This window comes from Rhea americana, unplaced genomic scaffold, assembly GCF_003343005.1.
Source record: "Rhea americana isolate MKP2758 unplaced genomic scaffold, rheAme1 scaffold_158, whole genome shotgun sequence".
Taxonomy (NCBI): domain Eukaryota; kingdom Metazoa; phylum Chordata; class Aves; order Rheiformes; family Rheidae; genus Rhea; species Rhea americana.
In genome coordinates this window covers 1,425,687-1,451,647 of record NW_028185683.1, presented here as the reverse complement: position 1 = coordinate 1,451,647, position 25,961 = coordinate 1,425,687, and positions in this window count along the sequence as shown.

Sequence of the window (25,961 nt, the reverse complement as noted above, 5' to 3'; positions counted from 1 at the left end):
TTGTATTTCCTTCTTTGTGATTAACAGTTATTTCAGTCAAGCCATCCAGTGCTCAAGACCACTAGGACAGCCTAAAAATCTTCTGTTTGTGAAGTAGTCACAACTGAAAGGAAATCTATTCAGCAGAGGTAGAGGGGCAGACAAACAAAGCAGAATTTGGCTTTCTGTTTTAGTTTGAATGTTCATCCAAAGCTCCTTTTCTATTTTACAGGATGCAGAAACTCAGATCTCAGTCCCAATACTTCTAACACTAGCAGTCTCCTGATTGTCCTAATGGTAATGTTTTTAACTATATCTTAGAAGCAGAGAAAATTCTGTAGAACATGCAAAAAATACTTTGCTTACAGGCAGAAGTTTGAGTGCCAGTGGTGAGAAGAAGTTGTTGTGATGTTAATTGCAAAGACACACATAACCACASTAGCTGCCATAAACTTGTTAAAAATACTATGCAGGGGGAGATTTTTCCATCTAGCGATTTTCAATCTGTGCTTTGTGGACATGATCTACTCTTAACCTACCAACAAAATGAAATTAAGGAAGGAATTGAAAATTCATGGACATTATACATCATTCTGTGTATAGAAGATTTCTTAAAGACTTAACAAGTCCCACAGCAATTGCTTAGAAGCCCACAGATGAACAGTACTATATTTCACATGAAATTTATATTGTAGACACTGGCAGTAGCATGCAAATGTTACAGCTGTCACAGGAAAGGCTTCAGGTCCAGAATGAGCAGTAGAGCTTTTGTATGACATTTTTGTATAACGTGCCATACCATCATCAGGGCTTTGGCTAATATGGCTTGCCCAGCATGAATGGTGTGAATATAAATGCATCCAGTTCAGTTAGAAACAAGCCCAAGTTCTGGAGATGGATGTAATGATAATTCCTTGTGGAGCATTTTTTTTTTTTTTTTTTTTTAAGTATAAAAATGAGCTACACTCTGAAGTGTTATTCCCCTGAAGACTTGAAAAAGAAGCAGATAACTCCTGTTTAACACTGTCTTGCTTATTAAGTTATAAATATATGACTTCTTACTATTTACAGTAGGCAACAGTAATTTCTTGTTGCTGCTTTTCTTTATCTTCCCCACTTTACACAAGTCAAGAGATGATTCTTTGTCTCTTGTATCTGTCTGAAATGTCAAAGGGTTAGGAGATGTATTTGCCTTTGTCATGTAGATTCTCTACATAATTGTTTCAAGTCACTGGAGATTTWAACGAACAAATACATACCTTTCCAGATCAAAATGTTTTTCTGCTTCAGCTTTCTTGCCAATGGAATTATATTTTCTCATAAGGAGCAGGAACGAAAACTGAAGAGTGTTAAGTAATTTCATGAAATTCATCAGTCTTTCCACTCTTCAGAGTTTAGAACAGGTTGAGATATCACTGAATATATTTTAGGGTTTTTTTAAAGCTGTAAAAAAACCACACACATCAACAAAAGTAAAATGTACTAAAAATATGAACTACACAAGAAAAATTTAAAAATATTTGTTTTTCAAAAAACCTTTTTTCTGTGTTATTGATTTTATTTGACAATTTTAATACTGTTTTAAAAGATCAATAGCTCAGGAATATACTATATCAGCTGATGCTTGGGCCCTGAATATGTGCTCTTCCTAAAGATGCCTGCATTCAAAGCCATCTCTGACTTAAAGTAGCCACTTAAAGTAGACTTTGCACCTGACTGTGAGGAAAATGACTGTGGTGTAAGAAAGAGGCATGAAGAGCTATTTCCTCAAAAATTGTTTTTCAGAACAAATATTTCACAAGTTTATGTTTTCTCCCAAAGTAAACTTGAAAGTTGTTGGAAATTACTTGGAATTATGTTAACCACATTCAAGTCCCTGTATCACACAAAGACAAAATTTATTTTTCCCCATTTGCAAATTCACTACACTTCTTTAGTCATCCAAATAACATCTCACCAGACAGTGTTTGAAATTTTCATCATAGCATGCATATAGCATTATCTGAAAGGTAGGCCAAAGCAAATAGYTTTTCCCCGCCCTTCAAAAGTATAAATTCAATTATCAACCTCTGGAACAGCTTCAGCTGTTTTGCAGGAGCAGGATGACATTATTAACAATTAGAGAAGATAAGATGTATAGTAGTAACATAGTGCTCTTGTAGTATTTGTGCACAAGTGTAAATAGCTAATCGAGCCACAAGTGAGGACTTTAGGAGAAGCTGTATCATCTCCCAGTTACAATGGGACTATTAGAGGAATGCAGTCAACCATTATTTCTTTTAAGAATTTTCTTTTTTTTTCTTTTTCTTTTTTTTTTTTTGAAGTTTTGATAACAGAACTTCCCCAACATTGGATAAGAAAGTTTTTTAGTACATAGATAGTGAGTTAATATGTTTAATTTTAAAAATAATTTTGCTGAATATCGAAAGTGGGAGGAGCAGCTGACACAGTAAAGGGCTGTGTCGCTATTCAGAGAAACATGGACCGGCTGAAGAAATGGGCAGAGAGGAACCTCACGAAGTTCCACAAAGGCAAGTGCAGGGTCCTGCACCTAGGGAGAAATAACCCTCGGCACCAGTATAGGCTGGGGGCTGACCTTCTGGAGAGCAGCTCTGCAGAGAAGGAAATAATTGTTTCAGATAAATAATAATACGGAACAGTTTTAGATGCTTAGAGAGAATAACAGAATACTAATTGAATCCATTATTTTATAAGGTCACCAGCAAAAAATATAGTCTTAATAGAAGTTCTGAAAAGATTCATTAATACTTTAAAAGGATTTTTAACATTTTTCATTTCTATTTAGACATGCTAGCTTAACTGCAGTAATAATAGCTTACACTAGCCTCCATTAAGAGTGTTATTGTTCACATATACAAGAGCTAAAAAAACAATATGCAAATGTAGGTACTGAGTAGTAATAAATGCTTTTTGTTAGCACGGTCTTATGTAGAGGTAATGGGATAAATAATCTGTAATGGATATGTTCTGGGAGAGCAAGCCTTTGACAAGAAAATGCTTGTTGCTAAGGAAACCTGTTATGTTTTTGCATAATAAATAGGTTTTGGAGGAAAATTGCTCACAAAGGCTTTGAAGTATGTTTCCCCTAAGGTCTTGGCCACAGTTTTAATTTTTTCACCTGGCATTAGGTATTATTTTGTATAAAGTGATAATGGATCCCAGAATTAACTTAGGGCTTAGGCTACTTCTAACACAGAAACTTCAGGGAAACAAACCCCTAAATGATATAAATTAGAATGACTTTCCATCATGTTGTGGCCTATACGTAAAACATGGAGTGAAATTCTCCAAAATTTTCTGCTGTATGAGTCTTCTCTGACTAGAAAAAAAATCATTCCTCTCTGCAATGTTTCTAACTTTTAATTCATCTCTGTTCTCCTCATCTCAAAGTCTAAGTTTACTCCTCCTGCAGTGTGTTGAATAACTAACGCTGAATTCAGCTTAGTCAAAATTTAGCAACCATCTCCCTTTCCCTTTTTAAATAATTTTTGTCTTTTCCTAACTGTTTTCCATTCGGATTCAGTAAGGCCCATTCCTCCCTACAAGACTCCTCTCTTTTATTAAACCACCACAGTCTAAGTCAATTTCCTTTAATTATTTTCTGTAATCTCTCTACAGTCATGAAGGAACTGCATGAAGTCTAGCAGATTTTTTTTTCTTTTGTGAAAAGAGTATAAGAGCAATACTCCAAAGCACAATGTCAAAATCTGAAAGACTTAATGCAGAAAAAGGCCACTAAAAATAGAAAAAAATCTTTGCATTTTCAGTGTAGTGGAGAGAGAGAGAGAAAAAAAAAGAAAAAAAAGGAGTAGTAACATCAACAACATTTTGAGGACTAAGCTTGCTTTCTACTTTTCCAGTACAGCATGATATAAGATGCTTCAACCATCTTATTGAGATTTTATATCCATGATTACATATTTCAAATATTGTAGGAAGGGGGTTGTTTGTGGGTCTAATAGGTATCCTGTGAATGTAATCAAAATTAAAATGTTGTCCATTCATTTGACAACAGTCCTTTTGACTGATCAGTGTCAACAGTTCAATTCAAATAATAGACTATTACAGACTTTTCTTTCTTTACTGTATGACTGCTCCATTTGGTACGTCAGGATTTACTTTTACATTGATCCTTTTTTTCAACATTCATTAATGCTTGTGGAAGACACTTTCATATATATGAGGAGAATAAACATGGTAATAGAGAATCAGTTTTATTCTTGCATTGGGTAGCATATTGGTAGGATAAAATAAGATATCAGTTTTCAGCTGTTTTTTACTACTTCCTGTCTCCCCATAATCTCCTAAGAATATTTGATATACAGACTTTACTTTCAGTGTTACAGTTTTTTCTTCCTTTTCCTTTAGCTAATGAAATACTACAATAGGAAATATTTAATTTAGGGAGTCTTCAATTATAAGACTAAGACAGATGTCTTTTAGTGTGATTATTTAAGTCATTTATAGAAGTTTAATAAAGGAAATGTGTTTTTATTCATCTTCCCCACTGTGAAACCTCTCTTGGGACTTTTCAAGGAATTCCAGAGAGCATTTGTGAACCCACAGAACAGTCAGACTAGAGAATATCATTTTTCATTGCAAAGTAACTGAACAGAGGAGTTAAATAACTTACAGTACAAATTAAATCTTACCAGTCCAACAGCCAAGAGATTAACAGTGAATTGTACAATGTCTTTTTGCTGTACTTATTGATGTATTTATTTGAATTGTTCACTGCATATTTTTCCAATACAAATATTGTCCAACATAGTTAACTATCATTCCTCCCCAACTTTTTTCTGTTTCTTTTCTTGTCTTTTTATTTCCTAATGTACTTTAGGACCTCAGGATGTTTGCCCCTGGTTGGACTTAAGTTCTATTTATCCCGTCATCATTTTCAGAAAATGTCAGCAGCAGGTGAGAACACGATTTATTTGCAGATGAGTGTATAGCTTCTTCTCCTCGGACAATGTGATGAGACATATCTTTGCTGCTCTATGAATGTGCACTATCTTTCTGATAATATTGAGACACAGTTATTTGATGGCCACAGTTACTGTGGAAACAGGGGAACAGGTAAGCTTTTGTTGATGATGTTGTTGATTTTTTTTTTCATTTKGCATATATAGGGAAGAATTGGAGAAGGTGAGAGAACCTAGAGTTTGCTGTGTTTGCCTGCAGCATTCCACACAAGCCTGTTACTTTTCAGTATGAGCACTTCATAAAGCCATAGAGCAACAGTCAAGCATTATGTGCTTTGGAAATATTGACAAACTAGGGAAAGGTCTCTGCCCCAGGCTTTCTTGAACTTGGTGATGCTTTTGATTATCATACATGTCTTCAGATGAAGAATTATAACTATTCTAATAGTATAGCTTCTCAAATGCAGGCTTTTCAAAGATAGCTTAAAGGAGGAAGAGAAAGAAAAAAACCCAAGACCCAAGTACATTTTAACTAACAAGCGATCTTGGATAGGATAATTAAATTATAAAATGATAAAATTGTGCAGGTTTGGTTCAACCTAAAAGTTGTTCTGCTCTTGACAGTGATATTGATAGTGTGTCCCACTCCACGTGGGAGTGAGGATTGCTATTCAGCTAAATGATAACAGGACTCTTTCTACACTAGTGGCTTAATTAACCATAATATATACTAAAGCCTAAAACCCTAATGACTGTGTAAACTTGGCACACACAGGGCTTGTAGAATACCCACACTATTCTGCAGTGACTGCAAAAACCCAGACAGTGTGTGCAAGGGCATCTCAAATTTAGGCACCCATATTATAGTATTACTACAACATAGCCATGAAATGAAGAACAATCAAAAGGATGTAGGTAAAAAATAATAATAATAATAAAATATAACTTAAAATAAATTTTATTTTATTAAAATAAAATAGCCATAATAGAAAATAAAACTTTTTGTCGTATTCATAAATATTGAGTTAATCATTCTTCCTGTATCTTTTCCCTCCCCCCTCCATACTACAATTTTCTTGAATTTTGAAAAGCATTCCCTTGGAAAATAAGAGCTTCCTTCTCTCTCCAGTTGAGAAACAGGAGAAATTAGGATAGTCTTTGAGCTTCTCATCTCAGTCAAATTGAATCATTCTCCCTCCATAGCCACTGAGGTTTTAAAATAACCTTTTTTTTTGTTTGTTTGTTTTTTTGTTTTTTTTGTTATAAGAATAAACCAAACTCAAAATCTAGAGGAACACTCAAGATATCAGCTGTGTTATACCGGACAGCTGGATAGGGCAGTGACATGACAATGACTTTCATAATCATCTTGATCATTTTCATGTCACATTCTGCTCAGCATAAAGTCACAATTCTACCACAGATGAAGTATCTGAATAGTGCAGATTAAACAAATATTATTCTACAGGAAGAAAATAAAAAGAAAGGAAATTTATGGCCTTTAATACAATGCTGTTGAATGTTGGGATGAACAACGGCAACAAAATCAGGAAGTCAGTAATTTTTAAATATCTTATGTTTCCCCTTGCACAAAACTATTGCTGTCAATGTTGACTCACTTRTCAGATTCTCAGCTGATAAAAGTTGGTATTGATTCCCACCAGGAAGATGAGTAAGATGAAAATCATGAGGGAATTTAAAACTTTCTCGTATAGATAACTAGAGAAACAAGACTTCACAATTTTCCATGAGGTCACACGGGGTGCCAGATGGATGGACTGTGAAGTCTTCTGAATTATCAAATATTTATCCATTACCGAATATCTTGGTCAAATATCTGAACCTATACGATGAACATAAAAATGGCTGACCAGTTGAGATGATAGTGTTTGATGCCCAGACTTCACAGTGAAAATAAAAGCTGTTAAGCATTGCACTTTGAAAGACAAGTGCCTCAGGTTAAAATCATTCTATTCTACTTGTTACTGAGCAGAATGAAGTGAAGGATCTTCTCAACCTTGAGAAGCTGTGGCTACTCAAGGAAATGAAAGGTTCAGGTTCTTGTTTCTGACTCCACTGCTCCCTGACCTTGTGGAGATCTGGGGAGAAGGGAGATAGTTACCTTAGGCCCAGCAATGTTCACTGAGGGCAGCAGACAGAAATAATTAGATAGGTTTATGCCAGCCTTTCTGGTCTCTTCAGACACCTGTAGTGTCAATTTTACCCAAAGAGCTCTTGTGGCTAGATGTAGATAACTTTTACTCTTGCAATAACAGATAAGATTGAACAAAAATATACCAGAGAGATCAAATCTGGTACTGAATTTTGTTTAAAGGAACAAAGAATGATGATGTGAGAGACAACTGATTGATCTAGTAATGTCTACCTACAACATAACCAGAAGATAAATATTAGGCAGTACAATAAATGCAACCACAGTCTTCTGCTGTTGATTAGGTGGAAGAAAAGAAATGATTTTACTCTATTCTTTAGCTTTTTCACCTTTAAGTTTTATAATCTTCAGTAGAGTTGATGTTTATTTCTTCTTCCATGCCACTATGCAATTAACTGATTTTAGAGATTTTTACGTCTTTATTTTCTTTCTGATTTCTGTTAGCAGTACAATGCTGAATGGAGCCTATCTATCTGCTCATTATAAGAAAAGACGGTATTTCCCCTAATTATATTATAGCATCTTTGAAAAATAAAGAWGGCACATATTGTGGAGTCATACTTTCAGACGTAGGAGTGTTTGATTTGACATATGTCAGAACATGACMACAAAGGGAATTGTAGAGTATCTACATTGAAATAACATATTTACCTATGCATTTCCTACTCTAGTAAGGATATCTTGAAACTTGTACYGGGGAAATATACTTAGATTTCTTTCCTCCACACATCTTGGAGGAAGAAGTTTAGGAGTAGTAACAKGGATTCATTCTTGGCCAGACCATGGTCTTGTTCTTCTTCGCTAAATTAGAGAGTACAAGRTGAAAGGCTCAAGTGAAAACAATTTCAAGCCTGAGTCTACTGTAGGCTACAGCACCTATAGGAGGTGATATATCTCCTATCCTCTAGCTACTACACGCTATCTTAACTGATAGTAGGGAAAATGTCCTGTTTATTTCCTTTTTCAAAAAGGAAGAAGACTGAAGCTTGAGACTTTCCTTCTAAAATTCCACAGAACCACAGAATCGCAAAATGTTTGGGGTGGGAAGGGATCTCTGGAGATCACCTAGTCCAACCCCTCTGCTAAAATAGGGTCACCTGGAACATATTAGACAGGATCGCATCCAGGCAGGTTTTGAATATCTGCAGAAATCTCCATTTCTCTTGAAATCATGAAGCATAACTGTTTGTCCTTAGAATAAGTCCTTCAGTYTCAGCCTATTTGTAATTTCAGGCATCCTTTGCCTCCTATTTGTAGCAAATCCATTGTACACAAAAATACTCAATCATATTATGGAATATCTGGCTAACAAATCAGAAATCTGATGCGTCAAATGAGTTGTCTCATGAAACAGAATTTCCTCTTAATCAAAAGAGTCTTTCTGAAAGATCATTTTAATTGTTACATCTTCATACTAGCTGCTGTTTACTGACAGTGTTTTCCTCGAACTCAATTCAGATCAGTAAGTAGAATATTAAGAAGTGATATTTGCATTAGACAGCAGATGTGCTCTGACTCAACTGAAGTACTGTATGTTCAGCTGGAGGCAAGTGGTTAATGCTGAATATTGAACAATGTTTAATACTGAATGAGTGCTTGATGACGAATTCATAAACATACTTTGTTTTATAAACTCAGGACCTTTGTTCTTAGGAAACAGTACACAGAATTGTCCCGTATAAGTTAGAAGGTACTAAAACACTGCAAAACACTGTAAGCAAGATGCCAAATATATAAGCTCCACTAGCATAAAACAAAAAAGTGAAGTAATAAAGGGAAAAGAGTCTGGCACAGGACTAAGAATTGTCTAGCATTTAACAAAATATGTGACTTGCATTAGAGGGCCTATATCTTCAAGGTTATGTAGGAAATGCTAGTCAGAATTTACATGCGGTCATATTTTAGTAACTGTAAAATATGAGCAGAGATGAGGTTATTAGCTGGGACCAGTAACTGTGAAAATGAGTTAAAGTGAGAGAAAAATAAATACATTAGTAAAGACTAAAGTCATTACAGACCATTTGAAGACTTTTTTTCTCCATTTGCTCAGTGCTGTGCTATATTGATATCCCTAACAAGACAGAGCATGTTCTGCTCTAAAGCTTGGGAGCTGGTTGTTTATTTTTTTAAGCTGTGTTYATGTGCTTTTTTTGTAAATTTGTTTTGACATGATTCTTTTCAGGAAGAGTTTTCACTAGTATTACAATAATAATTGGAATTGGAGCATAGAGCTCCTGCTTATACGACGATCAGTGGTTCTCTGTGCCTTATGAGGGCTCCACCTCGAGGGGCAGTCTGCATCAGASTAAAATGGACCGGTTCATTACTGGGGCAAAGCCAGGCAAATCAGTGACTTGCCATGGGACCTTCTTAACATTGGACATGATACTACTCAAGGACAGACAACATGGCACGGAACAGTAGGCCACAAAGAGTCCACGGTCTGCAAGACAGCCTTCGTATTTGCTGAATGAATTAAAGAGTCTAAGTAGGTATACTCATAGAGACTGAGCAACAGTCCCCAACAAGTAAATGCTGTTCTCCAGGTCCAGTTAAMTTACAGGAAGATTATTCTGTAATCTTTCTCAGAAAGAGAGAGTACTGAACCAATAATGAGTAAGATTAAGAAATTTTCTGTTTCAACAACTCATGTTGTCTCCTGCATGTTGCATGCTGCAATCTTTCCTAAGAGAGGAGGGTGGGCTTAATGATACCCTTCGGTGCCATACTCCCCTTTTATTGCTTTCCTAAGGATTTCATCCCTGTGAGACCTCTCTGCCACATGGCCAAAACACAGCCACTGTGTTCTCAAGGGACATGCTCCCGAGTGGGTGGTAGAAGCACGCATACACATACTGCCTATGTGATACCAAGAAAAGCTGCTCGTACAGCATCTTATATGAGCACACGTGCAGGCATAACTTGAGAGTAGATGGTTACATGTTGGTTATGTGACGATCCTTTCTGTGCACCTTTCTGTGCAGCAGGGAAGGTGCCTCAGCATGGCTTCATGACAGCTCTTTTAGACTGTACTGGCTGAAGCTGCAATCCAAGTAATTAACTGTCAGTATTGGAATAAGATGTAGAAAAAGTGCAATAATCTTTAATTCAAGGATAGAGTTATTCACTATCAAATGAGAGCAATGTATTGCATTAACAGTGTAAAATGATTTCATGTTCAGGTCAGAGAGGATCAATAAGAATATGTACTTACACATTATGGTACCATCATTAGGATTTAACTGAGTTCACTTGATTTATCAGTAAATTGGGTAAAGCTTGTAAAAACAATTGAAAGAAGAAGCCAAGATCTATTGTAAATCTTTTTAACTATATGTGATTCTGCCGTGCCTAAAAATATAGCATTTTTGTATCAGAAGAAAATTTACAGATTTCATTATTCATGTCTAAAATATTTTCAAAAATACAGTTATCACTCAAAAATGTTCAATGTTCATAAAACCATGTATTTCTTTTTTTTTTTTTTTTCATCTTACTGACATTCTTGATATCAATTGTCAGCAGCCTAAGCAGAGGCAACATACTACTTTTTTTTTCTTTAAACCACATCAAATATACCAAAGTGAGATTATTTTTTTACAACATATTAGCTCTTTCCTATTTCTTTTTTAAAACACAAACAGCTGAAATCTACATTAAAGTGATTCAACGCTGTTATTTTCACTGCCTTTTTACTGTTAGCAGAAATATGTGAGGAAGTACCTGCATTCAGACATTTGCATATAAACTTTGTTTTTAAAAATGTGTTTTTCTGAGTTTGTGCTAGAAACAATTTTTTCTATAATGTAATATATATATATCTAGTACAGAAAATCAAAATAATTTCATTTTTTAAACCTCTAAGTAGATTTTGTGTATTTTATATGAAAATTTTATTTGACTTTTTTWAATTTTGATAGAAAAAAAATCACTTGTTGCATTTTCTTCAATTAGATTCTAAAACCAATAACCAAACCATGAGCAAAGCTTTTAGTAGTATAATTTTAAGAATTAAAACCAGAGTTTATTTAACTGCTATGAATAAATATTGAGATTTTAGCATTTACTATAAAGAGCCAAGTATGTTTATATCATCTGTGATAAACTCATCTTAGCCACATTATTAAAAATATATATTTCTATATATCCTAATTCTTTTTCCTTAAATAAGATTGCTCATTTATTTTCTGCTTGACAGGATTTCTGGACAAGTGGGTTTAAACTGAGCAATATAACCTCAGTATCCTTTTCAATGATTTCTGAGGAAACATATTGTTAATGTCAAGCTTGGCCATTTTACATTCTAACTGTCCTGCTGCCTCTGCCAAAGGTTTTCTAAAGATTTCGGTGAAAAATATATTTTTTTATTTCTTTTTATTTTCTCACTTCCTGTTCATCTTGAAGTCTACTGCAATGTCAGCAACAATGCCAGTAGAGGTTTAAGAACAGAAGCATGAATTACTTGCCTTTTTATGTGCAACAGAAGCTTCGAGGAAAGAAAAAAATTATGCTAGGTTGGTCTTTAATGGTCATAGTTTAAAAATTCATCCTAAATGGCAGTATAATACACTCAAATAAAAATAATACAACAAAACTGTTTGGAAAATAGAGAAATGTTCAGTGATTGTGGTAAATACAGTGGAAAATAGAAAGAAAAATCAGTAATGTTTTCTTCAAATTGATATACAGAGAGCTTTAATTAATTGAGTTCTGATAAATATTTCACATCATGCATTAGGCATTAAAGCATGCCTTAATTTTGACTCTAATTTCTTCATTACTGCAGGTTTAAATTTTATGTTGAATGTGATCTGAGGTCATTTCCATAGTGAACCTGATCYGTTTTCACACACACCAGGTAAATGTGAAGCGTTGTCGGGTTGCTAAGGAAAGCCAAAGCAGCACCATGATAATCTATGAACACGACCCCATCCACCACATCTTGGATATGAGCTGTTGCAGTACATTGGAAACTCCAATTAATACCTTCTTTCTGAAAATAAAACTAGTACAGAATGCTTAATGAAATTTAAAGTAAATCAGCTTAGGAAGATCATTCATAGATTAATAACAGTATTAACTCCTACTCTCTTCCAAGACTGAATGCATATACTAGAAAAACTCTTCCTGAAGGCCCAATTATGGCAGTATTACACCTGCGATCATCTGAAGATATAAATGACACCAAAAAAGAGAAAAATATTATTTCTCCATGTAAAGCTTGCTTTAGATATCTTTATTTTCTCCATTATCAGTACTGAATCAATTCTTGCTGACATGAGTCTAGGATTATAGCATAATCAGGTGGATGAACATTTAGTTTATGTTTGACAGTCTTTCACTTTGATAGGGAACACTTTGCATATCATTTTGCTCAGTTATGATAACTTTTTTTTTTTTTTTTTTTTTTTTTGCTAGGTTCTGAATGGGATTTACATTGATTCAACTGGACTAAGTCAGCAACTACATATCATATGTGTTCCTTATCTATTTTCTAATGGTATGATCATAAAAAGAATTGGAATTCTAATTAGATTTTAGCATATGTTGTACAGGATTACAGTTAGGTATACAGTTATAGGATGAGAAATTGCTGGTATAAAAGAAATTCAGTCTTTTTTGTTACACAGTGACAAAGTAAATGTTCTGAGGATGTCATATATTTGCTTACTCCACAAACAGGCACAAAATGGTACAGGACCAGTATTAAAGTTAGGAAAGAAAGTATAATGAAATATTTCAAGTGGGCTGCTATTCAGAACTATACATCACTTTAAGTGCAAAGACGCATTAAGTTTGTACATAGTCAGGTTTTTACTTTGGGATAACTTGAAATAAATATGCATGAATTAAAATTAAAAAAAGGCACTCTTTAGATTTTCAGATGCTAATAAATATCAGTCCTCTAGGAGGTCACTTTTGTCGTCTATTACTTTTGTTACATGCAAAAATTTTACTTACTAAACAGCTGATACTGCTAGTTTGCATTTATTAGTGATAGCTTTGCTGTGAAATGAGGATATAAGAATTTTGGCTGTCTAATTTTTTTTTTTTTTTTTTTTGCTTTATAGACTACTCCGAACAGGGATAGATAAAATGTTTTAATGTTTTTTTTTATCTTTTTATTTTGTTTTAATGTTTTTTTTTTTATCTTTTTATTTTTTTTTAAACATGGGTGTGTTATGAGAAAGCTATTGATATACAGAAACTTCCACTCTTTTTCTGTACGATCTGAAGCTGGTAAGTAGGACAGCAGTGATCAGCCTTTYACATATATTCATTAACTTCTGTGAAATGACTAAATGCTGCCATCCATCCATCTCTTAATGAGAGGCATGTCACCATAGATGTCGACATAAGATGTAACCTTTATTTCTCATTTTGTTAAAGATACCCAAACTTGAGTGAATGTTTAGGGAATTAATAACAAAGGACATTCCAATACCTAAAACCTACAGATCCTCAGCTGGCCATTGTGCCATTCAAATCACTGGAAAAACTGAAGTTTTATAATCATATAAAAATAGAATAATGTAGAAAATGAAAGGGCTCTCTGAAGGACGTTTTATACAGATATATTTTATGCAGATTCCTCTCTAAGTACTTTTTCAACACAGAGGTTGTACCTCTGCTAGTTTAAAAAGCTATAACTTAGGGTAGATAAATAAGAATTTTCTGTCCATGAAAAACACTGTATTGTGGAGAGAAGGTTAATATCAATTTTAATTTTCTTGTAAATATTTGTGCTATTGATTTATGTATAGTATCTGCTGTTATGCATGCACATGATGTTTGCAGCAGGAAATCTATAATATTTACTAATATTTATGCATATTTGGTAGATATTGATTGTTGAAAAGTGTAATAATCTATCAAAAGAAGAATCTTTTTAATCTTGCCCTGCCCTTGCACATATCTCTAAGCATCTCATACTGCCCATGGAAGGTCTGAGACTGTTTCAGAACAATGGGAAAAAAAGGAAATAGAGAGGAGAGAAGAGGAAAGGTGAGAGGAAGGGAGGAGAGGGGATAAGAAGAGTTTCTGAAAACCTAAATTCTCAGTGATATAAATCTGATTCCTTAATGGATCTTTCAAAAATCTAAAGAAACAAAAGCGGTGACCTACAGAGGTTCAGAATTTAGTATGCAAGATATTATTTTCTTTACTTTTTTAGTTGTCCTGGGTGTAAGTATTTATGAATGAAAAGTTTATATTACTTTTTTGATGTCGAAAAAGAAAAGAATTTGCWGGACAATTTAAAGACTTTTTTAAAAAAAATTAAGAAAAGTCAGCATCAGAGCCCTAGAATTTTAGTTTCTCTAAATGCCTTAGAGGAATGTTTATTACAATCCATAAATAAAACTACTRCAGTGCCACAATAATGGAGGACTTTATTAACAAGAAGTAGGATTAATTTTTTAAAAGCTTAGACGATGTTTCTGGATGACACACAGGGTCTGCCTCCCTGATTCTGCGTAGTTTATATATGTAATGGAAAGCTGGGACACAAAGTTAGTGTGAGCAACAGACAGTCCAAGAAATGAATGGCCCTGTTTGTCTGAGTCTTAAGCCAAAAGTTGCAAAACTCAGTGCAGACCCTTCATGGAATTAATTTAGAACACATCTAGGTTCAAATGAAGAYATTTGAAAGAAAATAAGATATTTGAAGATTTGAAACCTGTTTCAAACATAAAAGGTATTTTAGGACAGCTGCCCTTTGAAATCTGAAGTTGTTCATTGAATACAGAATCTATGCATACCTATCTACCCAGCGTTTTAAATGTATTTCACTATRTGGAATCTGAAATATATAAAATAAGTGAATAAATAAAAAGATAATGATGCACAAAATTCTACAATGCACTCATGGAAAAAAAAATATTCAAGGGGTTCAAATCATGCTTTCCCTTCCAAATAAATTTTCTAACAAACAGACAAAAGCCTTTTTATTGAATTGATGCCCATTTTGAAAGCCTCAAGCTCTTTTCTGATAGTTATCAAGTTTTTAATCAAAGTTGTGTATGAGTTCTTATCCAAGAATTATTGGAACATAAGCTCAAATTTCCATTTATATTCTTCATTTTGTGAGAGGTTAGAAACTTAACAACTAAAGTAAAATTAGACCAGGCAACCTTCCAGTTCTCCCATTTCATCTAAAATGCTGTGCAGATTTTTAGCATGGTCGGTGATATTAATTAATAGTTTTGTCCTTTCAGAGAGTTCATATGTTAACCTTTCTTTCTTTTTTTCTCCTGCTTTCAGCTTATAAGATAGTTTATGCTGACCTTAAGAATGATTAGAATGCAATTCCAAGCCAAGTAACAGAATTAAATGACTATATAATGCTAATTCAACAAAGATTACTTATTCAGCTCTTGCATATAACGTCTTTTATTGCATGTATGATGTTTTGTTCAAAAAGTGTCTTTCTGCCCTTTTAATGTGTATATAAAATGTTTCCTGGAAATGTGTTTTAAAGAATCACAGAATTATAGAAATGCTAAGGTTTGAAGGCATCTTCAGAGATCATCTATTTCAGCCCTCCTACTGAGATTAACTACAGCTGGATGTCCAGAGCTGTGTTCAGTCAGGTTTTGAAAATCTTTAGTGGAGGTATGGCTAGATACTCTACTGCCTCTCTGGGAAACCTATTCTAGTGTTTGACCATGCTCACAGCAAATAAGTGTTTTTTTGTTCCCCCCCCCCCTTATATTTCAGTGGAATTTCCTTCATTTCAGCTTGTGCTCATTGCTCTTGTCCTCTCTCGGTTTAGCACTGAAAAGAGTCTGGCTCTGCCTTTTTCATTCCTCCCCATCTGGTATTTTTAATATTCTCCCCACCCCACCCCCAGAGTCATCTCTTCTCCAGGTCATGAACAGTCTCGGTTCCCTCWTTCTCTCCTCACATGAAAGATGCTCCAGTCCCTTAACTGTCTCTGTGGCCCTTCACTAGGCTTGTTCCAGGAGGTTCCTGTCTCTCTCATGCTGAGGAGCYCAGCACTGCACACAGCTCTCCAGATATGGCCTCACAACGACCTTTCAAGAGTACTCCTGCAATGACATGGATCAGCTCCCGCAGCATTCGTAGTGCRTCACCTCAGGTCCCACAGACTTACGTATGTCCAGTTTTTTTATATATTCCTCGACCTGATCCTCCTCTACCAAAGGTAGGTCTTCCCTCTTCTGTACTTCCCTACAGGTCTCAGGGGCCTCAGGTTCCTGAAAGTCAGTCTTACCAGTAMACTGGAAGGTAAAGAAGGCATTCAGTACCTCTGTCTTCTCTCTGTCTGTTGTCACAGGGTTCTCTGCTCTATTTAATAGCGGATCCAAATTTTCCCTAGTCTTCCTTCAGCTGCTGATGTACCTCTAGAAGYGCTTCTTGTTCCCTTTAATGTATCTTACCAGATTTAACTTCAGATGGGCTTTGGTCTCCTAACTCCATCCATGCACGCTCAGACAGCGGCTCTGTATTCATCCTGAGTCACACATCTGCTTCCACGTCCTATACACCTCCTTTTTATATTCAAGTTTAGTCAGGAGCTTCTTGTTCATTCATGTATGCCTCCTGCCATCTTTACCTGAGTTTGATTCGCCTTTTGAATATCAAACAGCTCTCTTGGACCTCGCTTCCCTCCAGCATCATATCCTACGGGATTCTTCCAAACAGGCCCCTGGACAGGTCAAAGCTTTGGCTTTAGAAGTTTTGTGCATATTATAAACAGTAAGTAGGAAAACTTTGTAAAAATTTTCAGGTTTACCTTTTACAAAGTTAGAACACATATTTTTATACATTTCATATGTTTGCTCAAAACAAATCAAGGTTATTGGACTGGCTAATTGGTCTACCCATCTTTTTTACCTACTCAAAACAGGCCTTAACAGGCMTAAAATACTCTTGTCCGAACTTACCGAAAAGGATTGCTTCTGAAGGTATCCAGCAGTAACAGAGGTGTGACTGAAGATGACCGATCACTTGCTTAAACATAGCAGAGCAGCAGGAGAAGGAATAAATCTTCAGTAGAGAAGGCTGAGACAGTAGCCCTAGGAACTGGCAAATAGTAGCACAAATTGTCAGCTGATGGTGTTCAGCTCATCAGGACATTAAGGTAACAACTAGACATGGGAAAGAGAGAAAGCAATATTTGTAAAACATATCTTAAGAATTGCTTTCTTTGTTACCTGTGAGAAGAGATTGGGATTTTAAAGGGGATATTTGTTATTGAACAACTGTTTTGAATTGCTCTAATTTAAGAAAACATCCTTAAACTTGTATAATAAAACTGATCAATTCTCTCATTAAGTTTTAAAAAAGCCTAAGCTAATTGTAGTCTTTTTTAGTGTCTGGGGATAAACTAGCAAGGAGGTTATTGTTACTTAAAGAGAAAAAGGGAAGAAATTTCTTGTTTGAGAGTCTAGTAATTTTCACAAAACTTAAATCCCCAAATGTCGTATTTTAAGCTTCATTGCTAAGTACTTTTTAAAAAAGCTGTTTATTCTTTATTGTTTATTGTATACTATAATCTCAAAAGTAAATTTTCTTTCTCTACTTCTTTTGTCCTTTGTGTTTACAGATCATTGATTTTTACTGRTGTTACTAATGGAGCTTGAAATTACCTTGCTTTCATGTTTGTGTCTTAGCATGACTGAAAGTGGCTGAACTTTGAATAGGATTTTGACCAAGCCTTGGTATCATATCACTCACCCATGTCTCTAGAACTGCATGGTTCCTGAGAGCTAAATTTGTTGAAGCAGTGATGTGGCCACTCATCTTCGTGTCTTCTCAAGCAGTTGAGTCCTTGTGCTAAATCTTATAATATTTTTCCTGCATGGATATAGCTGGATGAGTTTATGTAAATAAGGACAAATTTTTCCTGTCATGTATATGTATGATACATAGCAGTGATATCATGTAGAGACTTTCTAAAGAGTCATTTGCATGCATTCTTGGTTCATCAGTGGGATAAACCTAGAACAGAAATTAGCTGGGCAGAGAATAAGGAGGTGCTGACATGCAGGAGAGATCCAACAGACCTGTTCTAATTGAATGTTGACGAGGAGAAAAGACTCTTTGCTTCTCCAAAAACAACATTAATTCATTCCAGCGTAACAGTGCTCATGCCCTAGCATCTCTTCTACCAGCTGCACATGGACAGAGTTTACCACTGCTTTCTGTAAAGTAGTGAAAATGGAGGGTAGGATCAGGATATAATGCCTGATCATTAGAAGAAACATTGTATTATGCTGATGTTAAAAAACTAATGAGAATGAGGGAAAAACATTAAGCTGAAAAAAAAAATCACATGTACTAGCTAGTTTAAAAATAATTTGGTAGACAGTGTATCAAGTATGTACAGGAATACGATTTTAAAATCAAGTTTAAATTCACAGTTATCTTGAGAGTTACATTTTTGTGGACTCAGGGCTCCTCAAAGCGCAAGTGAATATCTCTGGAGACTCAAGATGCCCCAGAGAAAATTATTGGAGGCTAGAGTACGGCAGTATTCAGCAATAGTTGAATAGTATTCAACAATAGTTGGTTTGAAGCTATTGTTATTTGTTTATGGTACCAAAAGGGTGTAGTCTGGAGCGTGAAGTTTTAGGTAGTCTACATTTGATTATACATCATAGTTTTTTTAATGCTTGCTTAATTAGTAAAATTCCACTGAAAACATATAACTTTAGGAGCATCCTGAGCCTTAAAAGACTTTTTATTGTGATAGCTTCATATCCTATTTTCCTTTGTTTCTTTCTTTTTTGGGGTAGGAGGGTTGTTTTTCACAGCAAATTTGTCACATGAGTGTGTTAATCCTGTGGTAGCTGGGGAGCAACATAAAGACTAAGACCACTCGAGTCACATTCATCAAACTATGCTCACTACCAAGGATGCAATGTACCAACYGTGTGCAGATAAATAAACAGGAAAGGGCTGAGGACAAAAGTTCCTAGCTACAAAACATTCCTGCCATCTCCTTAAATACACTAGTGACAGTGTGAGCACATGGAAAAACAAGCTGTAACATCCAGAAAGAGCTGAACTGTTGTGTTGTGTTTGCAGCTGAATATCTCAGGATTTATGCTGAGGATTTACGTGGTCTTTGCCAGAGCACAGAATCTCTGTCCCACAGTGAAAGGAAAAATCAAGCGAACCCCCAGTAAATTTTGGCTTTGATTCTGAATACTGCCTAGGAGCATAATATCCTTCCTCCTTGCAGTGGGATTAGCCTAAAGACCACTCCTTTCGTGTCTTCCCTCACTGTGTAAGATAAATCTGTTTATGCTTAAGGCTAAAGTTTCTTCAGATCCACCTCCATCCCCTAAAATAAACACAGACACAAGCATGTGCGTAAACACACACACACACAAAAACACCCACGCACAAATGTGCATACTCGTACACCTCTTCTGGAGCTGTTTCTAGCTGTCCTTGTAGCTTCCTCCTTGCTCTGCAGTCCTTTTGCTTGTGTTTGTTCTGCTTCTGACTTCCATACTTGGGACAGGGATGAAATGTCCAAAATCTCCTGCTGAACTGTGGTGTTTAGTCTATGTTGGGAACAGATCTCTGAAAGCTCGAAGTATCCAAAACTTAGTTCCTGTTTAGCTTTGCCTAGATTCGTAGCATCACTTAAAAACATTTTTTAAAAAGAAAAATAACCCCCTCTTCCTCTCCAGAGACAGAATTTCTAATGCAGAACAATAAACTTCTGTTATTTTAAACTAATAAGTGGAATATGAATAAATGGTATTAATTCATGGACAGCATTAGTCACTTTAACCACAGTGGCATTGTTTGCAGAGGCTTGTTTAAGCTTTTTAATTATGAGCTTCTTATAGTACATCATAAGGGTACATTTAGACAGCTTTTTAAATGATCTTTTTATACATTGCAAAGTGTTTGTAGTTGGTATTTAAAACCTGTGACATAATACACAATGAGTTTACCCTTTTCTATTCCTTTTAGAACTTAAGAAGACATTAATCATGAATATATTTGAGAAGGACACAGAACCAGTAAATGTTCTTTTTCTTCTTCTTTTTTTTTTCTAGTAAGTCCCTCATATTAATTTCCTGACTTTATTTGTCAAGCACAGATAGGACCATGTATTTCAACAGAGTAAGGAAATAATGGAAACATTCAGCCCTATTAATGTAGCCTAAATATTTTCATTAATTATTCGAATTAGATTTGCAAAAAGAGAGCATTTCAAGAATCTGCATTTTAATGACTATGTTTCTTCAGTATCTACGTTTTAATGACTGGTGTACCTAAAAAAATACAGAATGTCTAAGTGTTTGTCAATTACTCTTAAGTCACTTTCAGTTCAGATATAAAAAATGTAGACTATCCAGCTAACTAATCGTATGATTTTTTTTCTCTCTTTCCAGTCATACTCCATATAAGAATGGATTTGTACCCATCTCTTAGGCTAAAAATTAGATTCTTAACAAGTATCATACCTTCTTCACAGAAGATCAAAATGCATTGCCATTTTTATAAGCAAATCACCCTTGGGTTTCTATTTGGCTTTAAAACCTTACTTCATTCTGCTATGCCTGTCTGTGATGTCTGCAATAATATTTTAACTACATGCTCTTTTTTTTTTTCTTTAATTTTACTGTTTAAGCCCATCTAACTTCTAGGAATACTAAAATCCTACAGAAAATTGCCTATTAAATAGGCTTGTTAACTACACAGTGTTTAGCCAACCTCGAGTGTGTCATTAACTCATCAGAAGGAAAAAAAAATTCTTCTTCTCTAAATGTCTGTTTTATACACTTAACTTTGCATTTAAAGTCAATTTCCGTATATTGATAAGCATATGTTATACAGCTGTATGTAAAATAATCAGTATAATTTGATTATACTATTGGTGATGGAGACAGATGCTATTCAAATATTTTGAGATAATAATTGACATTGATGTTCCTTTTCTCATGATTTGGAAGGACAGTCTGACAGGAAATACAAAATTGCCGTCAGTGTCTTCCTTGGTTCATTACATGGACATTGCAGTAAGCAATTAACAAACTGGACAATTTCTCCTTAAAATATATACCTCAGTTCTTAGGCTGCTGTTTGGTTTATACCCTTTGAAATATAAATATATAGTCTTGAGACTAAATCTGATTTCCTGAAAATAAATAGGTAAAGGAAATGTACTGTTCAAAGATTCTAACCTTATTTACAAATCTTTTAAAAATAAAAATTATTTACATCCTTGAAGCTCGTCTCTTTTAAATCTTTCATCTTCCTGTAAAAAATATTTTTACAGACTGGCTGATTTTATATCAACTATTGCATTACAATATTGTAAGATATCTTGCCAGCATTGTAGTAAAAGGAAGGTATATTAATAACAAAAAGAAAGAAAAAAAAGCTTTGACCTCTGGAGGGAAATATATATCATGACTAGACAGTCTATTTCCCCACTAAAATCCAGTAAAGATGTTGGTCCTTCTTAGTAAGGTGGTGAGCAGTGACAAGTCTGAGGAGAGCTTGGCTGGCTCCCTAAGGGGGAGTAGGTTTTGTGTGGACGTCCTTCGTCCACACCTTGATATTACCCTTTCGTCCTGGAAAATAATGAGGAAGAGAACGCCTTCTAGAGGAGCAATGAGATTTGATAAGGATTTCTATCTACTTCCCTCTACTTCCCTTTATTTCAATATTTTAAGCCATTTTCAATTTCATCCAATGAACATGCCTACTCTAGGTGTTTAATTAGCAAATATATAGCTTGGGAAAAACTGAAATGTGTTTTATAAAGGAGATATAAAGGACCAGGAGTTATTGCAGGAAAAAAATGTTTTAAAGACCAATAGCTTAAAATGTATAGGATATCAGGCTTCATTCATTCAATTTTTAATGGGATAATGATATTTTTAAGAATTATTTGTTTGTTTAAATAAGATGAGTCCAGTGTTTAATTGAAAAAGGAAAAAAAAAAAAAGAAGAAAAATAAAAAGCTCAGTTCTACCCTTCTACTAAGGGAAAAGAACAAAATCATTCTTTCACTTAGCCCAAAACACTTACTTATTGTATTAAGAACACATGAAGTAATATTTGTAAAGTTTCCTCTGTCTTTCTGATTCAATGTAATACTTCTACCAGCTGCCTCTTTCAGTGCATGTAGCCTAGTAGTCGTGAGGGCAGGAAGGAGAAACAGTCTTACATAACACTACTGAAGCCATGGCATGCCTACATAGACAAAAGTCACTCTTACTAAAAACATACTGCTTACAGAGATAACTGATTCAAGAAATAATATATATATATAGCTTAATTAGCTAAGTTACCATGGATAGGGCCTACAATGCTAATATCTGGAAGAATGTTAGAAATACGTATGTTCTTTCTCCTTGGTACAGCACTGCACATTTACCGTAGGAAAATTACTGATAAAACTTGTGATAAGCGTAAAGATACGTTTTTATAGTATTCTTAGCCAAAAACATGGAAATAACACTATTGTCTGCATTGACTACTGTAAAAGAGCTGATAAGAAATAATGTGTAAAGAATATTTAGAAGACTTTTGGTCTCCAGGCACCTGAATGAGTGTGGGATGTAGGTGATTTTTTTAAAGGAAAATGTGGGCTAGAGGGGAGGTTTCCATTCTTTTTACTATAAAAAATAATTTTAAACTTTGAGAAAATATAAATTCTAATTCTTTAATCAGTAACAACATTTTTGTAGTTTAAAGAAAGAGTACTAGGAATTCTGTAAAAGTAGTAGAGAATTAGATCAGTAAAATGTAATAAAATATATTTTCTTTAATCCTTTACTGTCTCTGAGCTAATACATTTTTCTTTTTTGCATTGAAAGACCAATGTTCCTATTGAACTTCAGTAGTAGTCAGCAGTAAAATTACAGTTTCAAACTATAGTGATGATAAAATAATTTAATATGAACTGTAAGTGTAAAAGAATGAATAGTTTCAAATAGAACAGATATGAGTGAAATCCAGAATTTCCTTATAATTCTGTGCTCTTAAATAGGACATATGGCTCACATAAAAATTTTTATTGCCATCTCCAAAAATGAGCTTACTTTGTTTTGAGCAGCTTCACTTCATTCTTACCAAATTTTGTCAAAATTTCAAGGTACAAAATATGAAAACATTTATAAAGGCATATTTGAAATTTGCAGTTTTGTAAACTCTTATTGGGCTTCTTTATTCCATCTGTAAAATTATTTGTTTTCTCATTCATATGTGACAAAATGGCAGGGAGGGGGGAAGCCCTGCAGAAATTTGATATTCTCCTGAAAGCTTGTTGTAAGCCAAAAACTTAATCTAAATAACGCTGATCATAAAAGACATGTCTGCCACATTGTATTCCTGGCTCCTAAGCTATTCCCTGCAGCTTAGCAAAGCGATATCATGATCCTCTTTTGCTTTCTTGTCGAAAGATATTCGTGCCCTGTGGTGTTCCAGTAATACAGACTTACAGATCCTTATGTTTATAGCAATAAAACGCCTTGATGTCAGCTAGTCCCTTTGATATCACCCTTCATTCTAGCTGAAATAAATTAATATTAATTTACAAAATCTGAGATAACACTGCCAGTAGTAACGTCTGCTTATCCCAAGTGTATGTTCTGTAGGACTTTTCTCTTTCTCTTAACATCTATCCTGTTAAATGGCCCTAGCCAAAATAAAAGGACATCCAACCCTAAACAACAGCACAAGGTGAAGCAGCCGTTTAGTCAACCTAATTGGACAGTTCACTGCAACTTGTGCACTTCAGGAAGGTATTATGGTGAGAGGAGGGCAAGCAGAAGTGGACATTGCAGAGAAAAAATTAACATAAAAACTAAGTACAGCTATCAGAAAAGCCTGGAAAGATGATTTTGGAGTGTCTTGTAAACATAAAAAAACCCCGAGAATTTAAGAAAAATTCTAGCCCACAGTTTGCCTGTTTCTGTGTTCAAGGAAGCACTATTGTTTATATTTCTGCTAAATCAAGATGATCACACCTAAAATATCTAGAATATAGAATGTTCTTAACAGAAATAACCTACAAAGATCCTAGATTTCAACTGACTAGATAATATATGTTTATTGGTATTTATTAAATTGGTAAATAAAAAATATTTTTTAGTGCAACAGAGGAAGGAAAATATTCTAAATAACTCCAAGAGTATACTCTGGATAAACATAAATCAATACTCATTCCATAGGTTAAATACTCATTTTAATCAAAGGCAGATTGCCTATGACATGCCCAAACTCACTTTGATATCCAAGTCTCAATATCTGGACACAACTTTAATGGCTAAAACACTTGTCCATTTAGCAAAGGTTTGAAATTTCTCATCTCTGCATGTCTACAAAGTGATACTTTCAGCTATGAGCAATTCAATTTATCTCATTACAGATAATGAGTTTTCTTCAGTCTTCTGGGAAGACATGGAAATAAAGAGTAGTAATAAGTTTAAAAATAGCGAAAGTGTGAAAACAAAAACCTTTTAGAGAAAGTAATGACTTATCAGCTAAGAAATAAAGTAACAAAACTCCAGAACTGCTAGATGATCTTTGCGATAGACTTTTTAAGGGTCTGTGGCAGTTAGTTTCTACAGAGATTTTCAAATTTGTATCAGTGACTGAATAATACCATTTGTATTACTTTTTTTTTTCCAGTGCTGTACTGCAGCAAAAATTGTTTTTGAAGAGAAATAAGATGACCTATGAGGTGCATTCACAGTAACGAATTATCGGCTTGTGCTTATATTGGTTCATTTGATGTAGATGACCTTGGCCGAGCTGGATATCAAACAAAGCACTGGAAAGAAACAGAAACAGAAGAAAAAGAAAGAGAAAGAGAAAGAAAGAGAAAGAGAAAGAGACAGAGAAAGAGAAAGAGAAAGAAAGAGAAAGAGAAAGAGGAAAAAGAAAAAAGAGAAAAAAAGAAAAAAGAGAAAAAAGAAAAAGAAAAAAAGAAAAAGAAAGAAAAAAAGAAAAAGGAAAAGAAAAAAATCTACTTTAAAATAAAAAGTCGACTCCTAAGTCTGTTTGGATACAATTGGAACTTTTTCTCTTGGTGCCAGTGGGGCCAGGATTTGTTCAGCTTCTATCAGGAGCATCCTGCAGTCCTTTCGTTAGAGAAGAACTTTTAACACTATTTGATAAGAAAAAGATGCTAATTTTATGTGATATGTGAAGAAGGAACTTATATCACAAGAACAAAACAATGGAGAAACTGACCCAAATTTCCACAATGTTTTCACGCACAGGAAGAAGGAGGTTGGTTATTTTTAGTGGCAAGGAAACAATTTCATTATATGCTCAGAATTAATCCTTTCACATGTCAGAAAAGGGGAGGGGGGAAGAAAAAGACCACATGCACACACAAGAAGGGGCAAATTCTGCTTTTCTGGCTGGAGTTGGGTGGTGATCCTCTGGAAGTGATGCTCTCCAACATCATCCAAGTGGTACAAAGGCAAACGCACAACTTAGTGGAGCTGCAAACAGCAGCACCCTGTAACAATCCTTGAAGAGTAACCACACGTGTTGTTAAACTGAACTGATATTAGAGACAATGGAGATTGACAGTGAGGACTTTATTCCACCAGGCAGCTTTTTCTTGGGTTGTTTTATGCTGTTGAGTTCATCTACAAATAGAACCTGGGTTATAATGACTCTAGACTTGAATTGATTTCTCTGTGTTATAGTTTCATTATTTTTACTACAACAGGAACTTTAGTCACTAGAGTTAGTCCTTGCTGAATAATCAGAGGGAGTAATCTTTGATTTATTTTAGTTTTACATCAAAATATTAAATGATAACTGTCTTCCCAATTTCCAATTTCTAAGGAGTCTGTAGCAAATAACTTGTACATTTGTGAAAGTAAACATTTTATTTGATATAAAGT